The sequence below is a fragment of the Parasteatoda tepidariorum genome, chromosome 4 (genome assembly GCF_043381705.1).
Source record: "Parasteatoda tepidariorum isolate YZ-2023 chromosome 4, CAS_Ptep_4.0, whole genome shotgun sequence".
In the NCBI taxonomy this organism is placed as follows: domain Eukaryota; kingdom Metazoa; phylum Arthropoda; class Arachnida; order Araneae; family Theridiidae; genus Parasteatoda; species Parasteatoda tepidariorum.
In genome coordinates this window covers 9,467,596-9,479,624 of record NC_092207.1, presented here as the reverse complement: position 1 = coordinate 9,479,624, position 12,029 = coordinate 9,467,596, and the positions used below count along the sequence as shown (strand labels likewise).

The window sequence follows — 12,029 nt, the reverse complement described above, 5'->3', positions numbered from 1 at the left end:
CAGGCAATCATTTGTTTCGATGTGCTTCTTCCTCGAACAACTTTTGTTGGTTTTGCCTCGTCTTGGAAGACCCATACAGTTGATTGCTGTTTTGTTTCCGGCTCATATGCATAGATCCATGATTCGTCACCTGTGTAGATGTTATACACAGCCTTTGATGTACCTTGAACGTATTTTTCCAACATTTCCTTGCACCAATCGACACGAGCCTTTTTTTGAGCGTTTGTCAGATTATGCGGGATCCAACGCGAACAAATTTTTTTTACGCTCAAATGTTCATGCAATATTTTATTGATGCTAGTCATACTAATGTCCAAAGACGCCTCTATCTCACGGTATGTCACATGACGATCTTGCTTTATCAGTTCACGCACAGCATCGATCTTTTCTGGCACAACAACGGATTTTGGACGACCTGCACGGGATTCGTCCTGGATCGAACATCGACCACGATTAAATTCGTTATACCAATTTTTTACAGTGCTGTAGGATGGCGCTTTATCGCTGAATAAAGAATTAAGTTCATCGAAGCACTCTTGTCTTGACAATCCACGTCGAAAGTTATGAAAAATAATGGCACGAAAATGTTCACGATTCAATTCCATTTTTTGAAAGAGAAGAACTTTTCAATTTACTGTCAACAACACAAATGAAGCTATAATGGTAAATCGTCTGCTGAATTTATGTTTAAAAATATCACTTTCGATTAAAATCGTCTGCGGTCGCCTAGCAACACTTACTGTTGCCAAGGCCAGAAATATAAATAGCAACCCTCGTAAAACACCGAAGTGAAACATCACTGGCTGCTGTCAGTGATTGCTATTGCTATTGGGTGTCATGTGCTATTGGGAAGTAAATTTTGAAAAAAACCTACCTATTTTACATTCGGATCAGTCAGATTCTTAAAGAACTCCAAACCAATGCTATTGTTTTAATTTTATTTTATAACCGTCGTTGAACAGCCGACCCAATTTTGGTTTACGACTACTAATGTTCAACTACGCAGCCTTGTAATTTTGAACCCAATCCAGAAGACAAGGGAACTCCTGGATCAAGTTTAGGGAGAAATTTTGTAATCGTGTAGGACTTTCTAATGGAACTAACCAGCATTTGCGTTACATGGAGAGGACATCCACGACAACCTCCCACGGTTAGCCCGACGAACAGGCGACTCTGACCCATGATTCGTCCACCACTCTAGCACATGAGGATATAAGTCAGCATTGTGATCGGTGCAAAGCCGGATACGGAATTCGCATCGACCAGCCATCGCTCGGATTCGAACCCGATTCACCTGATTGGAAGGCGAACGCTCTATAGCCATAACGCTCTATAGCTCTTGAGCCATAACGGCTCCAATTCTATAATTAAACAAAAAGGAATCACAAACTTCGGGTAACAAATTTCAAGCTCAAAGTTTTGATTTCGATTAGTTCTCTCAAAATCATTTCACAGTGACAAAATAAGAAGTTAAAAATGTTCAATCTACTAAGGTATTGAAATAGTAAAAGCAATAGATGAAAAATATAATTTAACACTAAGTCCGTAATTTAATATAAATACATATGTATATCCTGTCTGTATATTAAGTAATTAAACCTAGTGATAATTAAATTCAAATTAACATCTTTCCATTTTTTTTTTAAATCTTTATTTTACTTAATGACACAGATATGGTCCACTGTTTAAATTTTCCCTACCCACTTCCATAAAAAGAAAAAGAAATAGAAATGTAATTTTTTTTTTTTTTTGTAACTTTTAGGACAGTCCCGATTATCAAAGTAAAAGAATCTAACGGATCTATTTTTGTATGCATGGTCGAACTTGCAAACTTGGAGCTGATTGGCGGTCGCCATGGTAACCTTCGAATGCAACACACAGATTGAATTCATGAGCTGACGTTTCGTGAAATATATCACTGGGAGCACTGATCGTAAGGAACAAGAAAAAAGAGCACTTATTTTGTACGTGAAAAAAAAAGAGAGCGAGCTTTGGATGAAGTAATTTAAAGAGAGAGGCTTCAGTAATTCGTTAAGTGAAAAGAATTATTTCTATTCAAATTCTTTTACTACCAGGAATCAATACTGCCTTCCTAATAGTAATCCGTTGTGGAATAAATGGTTTATTCAATTTTGCTGGATTCTATTCGTAAAATATCTCCTCACATTAATTGTAAAGTCTAATTACTAATATTGGATAGTTACTAAGGAACAAGCAGTGGTCGAAAATAACGCACTACAAGTAGTATGATTAAAAAAACAGTAGTTTGTAGCGATTCTTGGTAATTACTTTTTACGTTAGTTTAGCGTGTAAACAGGAACATTCGGCTTGCATCGATTACAGTGCTGTCGTCCTCAGTGGTAGACGGATCATGGGTTAAAGTCCCTTTGCAGTCTGGCTAACAGTGGGAGGTATTCGTGGTTTTCCTAACCGTGTAACGCAAATGCAGGCTAGTTCTATCAAAAAGTTCTCCACGAAGGCAAATTTCTCCCAATACTTGATCCAGGAGTTCACTTGTCTTCTGGATTGGGTTCAAAATACACAATTAATATTCAAATTTGATGGGTACAAATCTTTGATGGTATGTCAATAAAAGGACGCAATTTTAAATGCCAGTGTTGTTATGAGTTAACAAGCGAGTATTATAGCATATATTTAGAGTCACGTTTAACTAATATTTAAGCTAGCCATTATGAATAATAGATAATTTATCTCTTGGGTCAAACTTTCACATGCGAATGTAGTCTCGTAAGACATGGATGATATTTCAAAGAAAAGAAACGTCTTTTCGATGTACTTAATTTCTTAGCTGGAAATAAAAGAGCATTCTTAGTTCTTAAGATACATCAAAGTTAATTTGATGAGTGGGAAAAAAATTTAAAAGTGCTTTAAAAAATATAATAAAGAAATATAATAAAATATAATAATGTAATAGAATTATCTAGATATTTCAAGCCAGAAACAAATTTTTATTTTGAAGTATGTTCCGTAATATTTATTTATTATTTATAAAACATATTTCTGACAAATGGTATACACATAAGAAATATCTAATTTTATAGCGAATTTAACCAGTTCAGAGTAATCAAATGACTTCAGGTCGTTTTTAATAGTTTATCTTTTTAAAATTCATCTTTTAAAATAATCATTTTTTTTTCAATCACATAATTTATCTTTCTAAATAAATTGCCAGCTTTATTGCAAAAACATTAGATTTTTAAACATTTAAAAATATTATAAAGAAAACGCAATATTGCTTGTTTAGAATACTGTTAAAAATATTCCAATGATTAATTAATTTATCTAAAACGGCGAATTTGGATTTAAAAAAATAAATGTTATTAGAGATTAAAACCTAAATTACTTAATGCACTATTATTATCTATTATTAGTTTCCGATTTCCGGTGAAGTTTCAACATTGCAAAATTTGTCTTTAGATAATTTACATAAATTAATGAAATTTTACGAAGGATTTTATTAATTCAATATTTTTGAAGGAGACTTCGTCAACGCTGATTTCAAAAGTGCTAAACTTCGATCGCAAACGAAAGAATGCGTCTTAACTCCCTCCATTAAATTGATGAACAAAAGATGGGGAAGTGGGAGGAGGAGGAGAAAAGAACAGCTATCAATAGAACATTTAGAGGTTTCAAAAATCCCGGTTAATTAATGACCTTCAAAAGCGCCATCGTTAATTACTCTACTCCACCGCCGACAGACTCTATAATAAAATTAATGCGCGCCCTCTTCATCTAGGTCAACTTGATGCTCGCTTTTATTCTTAATGATGCCACAAGGTTGAAACAAAGAAAAAGTAACAGACTTCCGTTACTAAAAGAAAAGAAAAAAAAGCACTAACTACAGAAGAGCAGTTCCCCCCACATCTAATCTGTTTAATATCAGTTTTTTTTTTTTTTTTTTTTTTTTTTTTTTTTTTAAAGAAACTTTTTTGAAAATTAGACATGAGTATCGCTTAGGTCCAATAGGTCTAGGCCTAGGACTTACGATTTCTGAGGGGCTTTAAAAATTAGTAAATAGTAATATTTTTTCTTAAGTATGAAAAATAATTTGTTCATATTTAGTTGTAACGTATAGATACGTAAACTTAGCTGGGGAAAAAAAAGCTTCAATTGAGAGTTTTTAAATTTTTTAAGACTTTCTCCTGAATAAATATTTTGCTAAAAATGATTAGATGGAAAAACTAGATTAGTAGAAAGTACACGCGTGAATTATATATATTTTATTATATATATTTTATTGCATATAGTGAACTTCCGGATATAGTGAACCAAAAAAGTGAGGAAGTTGGATATAATGAACTTTTTTCTGTTTGGATATAATGAACTTTTTTCTGTCTTCGACTGATTTTTTCCCCATTTTTTTTTTACAATAATTTTGAAATTTCTACTTCAAAATAAATACATATACCGATTTTTAGAACCATCTATAGAGGAGAATGTAGCGATAAGCATTTTTTCTTGTTTGCTTTTTTTTTATCTCACTTTCCCATCCCTAAACAAACCAAGATGTTTCCAACTCAGGCAGATGATCCACCTGTAAGGTGTCAGTGGGATCATTATGCATTTTCTGTCAAAGGGAATGAATAATTATTTATTATTGGTCAAAGGGTTGGACACTAATATGTGTTGATAAGGCCCTCATTTCAACTCCTTTCTGTTATCAGTTCAGTTAAAAAATCCTGTAAACAAGTTATTAGTCCCTGACAAGTGTCTCAAATTTAACTATGGCGAGCATAAATGGGAAAAATTGAAAATGGATGCAGTCAAGCTGATATTTTCAGGGAATATAAACTACCCAAATCTGCAGTTTGCAACAAATTTTCCATATGTAGGCAATTAATAATTTCTGCTCATGAAAAAAATTTAGCAGGCAGATTTAGATTGCAGAAAAAAGTTGATGAAGGCAGATCATAAGGATGTTGAAGATACATTACTGAAGTGGTTCACCAATCGAAGAAGTCGCAATTTTCCAGTATCTGGACAAATGTCGATGAATTTGGTACGCGATTTAATGAAACTACTTTTATGTGCTCGAATGGCAGGTTAGACGGGTTTAAAAAGTGGAATAACAGAAATTCAGGAAAAATTATCTGAGAGTCGGAAAGTGTTTCCATATCTGATGTTGAGGATTGCTCATCAGCTAAAGATTACTTTTTTTTTTTTGTACTCAAGACGAAGAGTAATGAAAAATAACACATTTTTTGCTATACATAATGTTTTCCAGTCTTTTATTTGAATAATGTGTAATAANATGTACATCAATATCGAAATACATCATAATGATGTACATCAATATCGAAATACATCATAATGATGTACATCAATATCGAAATACATCATAATGATGTACATCAATATCGAAATACATCATAATGATGTACATCAATATCGAAATACATCATAATGATGTACATCAATATCGAAATACATCATAATGATGTACATCAATATCGAAATACATCATAATGATGTACATCAATATCGAAATACATCATAATGATGTACATCAATATCGAAATACATCATAATGATGTTTAAATTTTATGAGCATTTGACTATAACAGGGAAAATGGGAGGTATGAGCTTCTTCTTACAAAAGTGTTATTTATTTTATCTTTTTTTAATAAAATTTTGAAGTTGATATTATTCGATAATGTTTGCCATCTTTTAACAATATTACTTTTTACTTGAATTACGAACTGCATTTTATCCATGATTTTCAAGGGGATATAAACTCGGATGATCGTAAACCTCCCTACGCATGGAAAGTTGATTAGACTAAGTTATTAAAGCCTATGGCAACTCAGGACTGAAATTAATAAATATTTCAGTTTGAATCAGTAAACTAAACTAACAGAAAAGTCTTTTATTAGTTTTTGTTTGTTTGTTTCTTGGTTTTCTTTCTTTTTCCCGTAACTATGACGTGTATGAAAAAGTGCACTTGAGCGCTCTGTTGATTAATGAGTTAGCTCTCTCGTATCAAAATATTTTAGTAAAATACTATTAGCTTAAATATTTTATTGAAATAATTTAATTAATTTATGTAAGAAAAAGATGATTATGATTTTTTAGCAACTCTTTACGTAATTGCCAAATTAAGTTTTAATAGTTATAAATGATATCAAATATAAAAAGGCATTATTATTTGATATTTCTTCCAGTTCTTCCATTTGTGTTGGAAGAAACATATTTCTTCCAGGACGGTTTTTTTTCACTGTGAAAGAAACTTGCCAACATAATACCTTGAAACACACTGTTAGAATTTTCACTCAAAAATTATGGTAAAATAATCAGCAGCAGTCTGTACATCCGATTAACCGTAAAGTTTAGGGTAAAGAACATTTTTTACTCTTTTTACGATTTTGAAACCGTTTCCAACTAGCATGGTTTAATAGTATGGTTTTCTAGTATGATAGTAATCTTCGGCAAACATAAATTCAAAACTATAAGTTTTTTTAAACCATTTACTACTAGCATAGTTTCAAAACCGTATTTTTTTTTTTAACTGGATAGAGAAGTTAGGCTTTTTGTTAAGTTAATGGGCATTGGAGAGTGCAGGACACTGAAAATTCTTCATGTAGTGAAGGGAATGGTGGAAATATCGTGGTGTCAATGCTGGGACTCAAATCCCAATTCTTTAGTCCATGAGACAGACAGATTCACCCACTCAGCTATAAAATGCTCGCAGTTGCAAGGAACAAAGTGGCTTCATTAAGTGGACTTAGTTGGTGCGATAAAATCCTGGTTGTTTACCCGTATTAGAACGGCTTTTCTCACAGTTAACAGTTTGATTACCATCTTATTTATGGTTATTAGACCGCTTTGTCTGAATATGGTAAAATAGCAATTAATTAAATTGTCATTTAACCATTTTTTTCTAAAAATTTCTAAGAGTGCAAATTTTCGGCAACCAAAAAAATTTCAATTGAGCTGTGTTTCCATTGAAGTTGAACCATGTAATCAAGTTTGAAAAGGATTAATTTACATGGTAATACGGTTTAAGTCTGCACCCTATTGAAGTTGCAGCAAATTATAATCCGGCACGTTCCTTGCATTAAAATACTTAAGCAAATCACGAATTTTAGAGCGTTGTTATAAAAATGTAGATCTTTTCTTTTTAACTTATGAAAAATAATTAGAAAGTATAACTTTTCTGCAACATTCAGTATTCAACTGAAGTATGTATGAGGTAGATATGATTTAATATTTCCACTGTCAACCACACCCACAGAAAAAGTAAAGAAGTTGAAAAATTTTGTCACAGACAATCCGTGGCATACCGTGACAGATGAGGGCGGATAAACATACTGAAAACACGTACTAGTTTGTGGCAAATCATAAATTATTTTCAATTACAAACCCTCCCCGGAAATACTTTCAACTGCTGCTGGTGTTTCCCATTTACATATTAACCACATCAAGAATACCATTATACTCATTGCTCTAAAAACGAAATAAAATTACTTTGAATAAAATATTAGAGACATGTCAGCATTTTCAAGTGTTTTATTCTGTAAAATAGAGCCCAAATTCATTTTTAACATGTTCTATTGCATTTTCTAAGACAGTGTTTCCCAAACTTATGGTTTTTGTGTACCCTTTCTAAATTTTTCGTAACTCTGTGTACCCCTAATAAAAAAATGAACACATTTTTTACTATAAGAAAATTGCACGAAAGTTACAAATCGCAACTGGCTGTTGACACCACTAATTATTAACTGTTAACTCTGCAAAAAAAAGCCAATAGGAAGATACGTAATCGTACATTTTAATGGCTAGCTTCGTTTTTAAATAAATTTTTTTGAAATTTTCATTTGTTGTAAGATATTTCGCATAAGAACGCGTACCCCCGTAAAGCTGTTCACGTACCCTTGGGGGTACGCGTACCACACTTTGGGAAACACTGTTCTAAGTGATCGTTTGGAACTAGCTTTAGTAAGTTAACGTATAATAATGTTTATAACTATATGATTGGCTCAGGGGATAGAGCACTCGCCTCCCAATGAAGTGACCTAGGTTCAACGCACCGACCACAGTGCTGACGTAAAATATCCTCAATGGTAAACAGATCATGGGTTAGAGTCCCTTTGCTGTCAGGCTAACCGTGAGAGGTTCTCGTGGTCTTCCTCTCCAAGTAACGCAAACGCGGGTTAGTTCCATCAAAAAGTTCTCCCCGAAGGCAAATTTCTCCCAATACTTAATCCACGAGTTCCCTTGTCTTCTGGAATGGGTTCAAAATTACAAGACAACGGAGTTGAACACTAGCAGTCGTTAACCCGAAAATTCGGTCGACTGTTATAAATTAAAATAAAATAAATATAAGATGTTGTAAAATCCATTCGCATGTTTGAGTTCTTTAAGGTTGTTTATTGAAGCCTCTGTAGTTGCATGATATGATGCTGTATTGCAACGAATATGATATTTTCATGACAAATGTGAGTTTGTAATAGTTACTCATGTTTTAGAATTTTCTCTCAATAACTATACGACAAAGGAACTTCTTGCATGCAAGGAAATCGTGACGTTTTTTGCCCATAGCTCATGGATAATAAAAAAATGCGAAAATGTGGTGTATGTACGTTGCACAATATACTTTGTCCCAAATTCTTTTATTTATGGTAGGACAGTTTCACAAATGATGGAGAGTAGAAGTAAAATTCTAACTATTTTACATTTGTCTTTTAAATTAAATTTTTCGTACTTAAAACGTATTTTTTTGTATTTTTAATTGAATTATTGACCTGATATTAAACTTTAAAAGTTTTTTAGATTATTAAATAATCTAAATTGGATTATTTTGAAAGGAATGCTAGAAAAAATTTTTGAAATATATGATTAGAAAAAAAATCATAAGAATGAAGAACAAAATTATTATAAATTATTTAGCTTGATTAATCGTCAAAATTGCTTTAAAAATTGTCTTTTGAGGGTTTTAAATCCATGAAAAAGTAAAATATTTCCTAAGGTGAAACTTAAATAGTTCAATAGCAAATAATGATAATAAAAACAAAATACAAACAATTTATTTTTGTTATACGTCATGATTTTAGAATTTTTTTAAAAAGAAATACTTTTCCCAAAAAGAAAAAAAACTCAAATAATTGCAAAATTACAAAAGCAAATAAATTTATTATCACAATTTCAAAAAATTCGTGATATTCCTTTTAAAAAATATGTTTCAAATATTTCAGTTACACAAAAAAAAGAAACTGATAATTATAAAACGTTTCCTAATGTAATTAAATGCTTGTAAAATATCTGAAGCAAATTTTAAAAAATGCAAAGAATTTATTTTTATTATTCGTCATGACTTAAATCCTATTTTATGAAATCTTATCTTATGATTTTTTTTAAAAATCCTTTTTTAAAAAGAAATTTAAATAATTGCAAAATTACAAAAGCAAATAAATTTATAATTACAATTTTAAAAAATTCGTCATATTTTTTTAAACATTACTTTTTTAATATTTTAGTTTTACAAAAAAATAATAATACAGAAAAAATTTTTCCTAAAATTAAACTTAAATGCTTCTAAAATATCTAAAGCTAATAAAAAAAGACAAAATTTTTTTGTTATTCGTTATGAGCTTTTTAAATTTTGTTTAAAATACTTTTTTATAAAAAGAAGGAGTTCCTTAAAAAAAAATACTTAATTGCAAAATTATAAAAGCAAACAAAATTATATAATAAAAATTGTCATATTTTTTTTAAACATTGTCTTTTGAATATTTTAGTTCCACAAAAAAAATAATAAAATATAATAAAGCGTTTCTTAAAATAAAATTTATATGCTTGTAAAATATCAAAAGCAAATTAAAAGGGAAAAAAATGCAAGCAATTTATTTTTATTACTCGTTACGACTTTAAGAAACATTTTTTTTTTTAAAATTCCCGTTTCACAAAGAAAGAAAGTATTTCTTAAGAAGAAACTTCACTAATTGCAATATAACGAAAGCAAAACAAGTAACTTATTTTTATTTATAGTCAAATTTTCACGTCATTCCTTTTAAAATTATTACAATTTTACACAAAAAAAAACGTTATTTAAAAAAATACTTTAAAAAAAAGCATAAGCAAACTAAAATTATAAATGAAAATAAATATTCTGGAAAAACAATTAGTTAATAACTATTTAATATAAAAACATTATTCAATAAAAGTTTCGAGTATTGAATCTGCACTAACACTACATTATTTGATAAACATAGAAATGTTCACTGATAAAAAAATAAGAATTGAAACTCAATGCAACAAAATGTAGTAAAATAAAGCAGTAATTTAATACTGACAAAATGCAAAATTTCCTACTTACAGACTCATTCAAAAGTTATAGATCATTAAATTTTCGACGCTCAATTTCCTGCTTTTCGTCCAAATAGAAATCTGAAAAATATGAAACAAGATCAATGAGTATATATATTTAAAAGGTAAACAATAAATAAATTTCCAAAAAGTGATTTCAATTATTTCATTAACGAATGATACGAATAATACATAATACGAATATATTTATTTCATAATTATAATTTCTATTTAAAATCTTCTTATTTTAAAATTTTAAAGGAAAAAAAATGCAGATTTGATAGATATGTCACTAAAAGTTTCAGTTGGATTTTTATTATGCATATTTACATTCTTGTTAACGAAATGGAGAAATGATACGACAAAATAAATACGACAATGTAAGACAAAAACTTTAAAAAATGAATATTAAAATGTATAGCTTAAAATAATTGACATTTTGTATTGTCAGTGATAAATAACAATACATTCAAGTTAATAATTTTCCAATAGATATAATTTTGGTTCTCTTAACCAGCTATTGTCAAATCAGTAATCATACTGAAATGTTCGATTTCATGACATTTAAGGAATTTCAATTCCGGTAATCCAATTTATTTTTACTTCTTCTACTGTACATAAAGGAACTGAGATTTGTCATATTCCTACAATAGCATCAGTTTAAAAAAACAGCAGTTTAATTTTTTTTAATTAAAATACAAAATTTTTTACAAAAATTTTGCAAATTTTTCTAAAATTTACGAAATTACTGTTTTGAATTTTACTATAAGTATTTCATTACTCTTGCAAACTTCAAAATATGCTGCTTCTTACACTGATGTAAATAATACACACACTGTTGAGAAATTCACACTGTGCTGCTTCTGACAATGATGTAAATACTACAGCACACTGTGGACAATTTCACACTGTGCTGCTTCTGACAACGATGTAAATACTACAGCATACTGTTGACAATTTAAGAATGTGCTGCTTCTGACAACGATGTAAATACTACAGCACACTGTTGACAATTTAAGAATGTGTTGCTTCTGACAACGATGTAAATAATACAGCACACTGTCGGCAATTTAAGAATGTGCTGCTTCTGACAACGATGTAAATAATACAGCATACTGCTGACAATTTAAGAATGTGCTGCTTCTGACAACGATGTAAATACTACAGCACACTGTTGGCAATCTCACTATGCTGTTACTGATAGCTTTGTGCACTGTCAGTTACAGCACATTGTGAAATTTACATCACTCTGCTGTAATATTTAGAGCGTTGTTCAAAACAACCTAAATTGCACGGCTACTGATAACAGCCGAAAGGCCAATCCTAGTTTTTGGTGTTAAAATATGTTAGATTTTCCTTCCTTTTTTTTTTTGGTAGTTAAACTTAAGAATTAAAGTTTTTACCAATAATGCGTAGAGAGCTTCTTACGCATAAAAAACAAAACTTCTGTAGTGTTCCGATATAAAATATGACAAGATTGAAGTTGTAATTTGATTATGATAAAAAAAAAATTTTCATAACATTTTCTCCTAAAACTGAAATAATTGACATGAAATTGTTCAACCGGTACGTATAGTAATTAAAATTTTTCAAAAACAAAATTTCAAAAGTTGATTAATTTATTTTCCGTATAAATCTCTGCATAGTGAAGGATTTAAAAATTTTTGAAAAAAAAAAAAGAATGAAAGCTACCCCCCCCCCCCCAA

The 12,029-nt window shown here is 30.2% G+C and overlaps 1 long non-coding RNA gene across 2 annotated transcripts in view; it reads right to left on the bottom strand.

Annotated features, from left to right (window-relative positions):
• The window catches only part of LOC107451852 (uncharacterized), a 224,645-nt gene that overhangs the window by 69,978 nt on the left and 142,638 nt on the right, over positions 1-12,029 (bottom strand). For both annotated transcript variants that reach the window (XR_011636684.1, XR_006225411.2), the window contains exon 5: positions 10,334-10,404. This is a non-coding gene — a long non-coding RNA (uncharacterized lncRNA). The remainder of the gene's footprint in view (positions 1-10,333; positions 10,405-12,029) is intronic.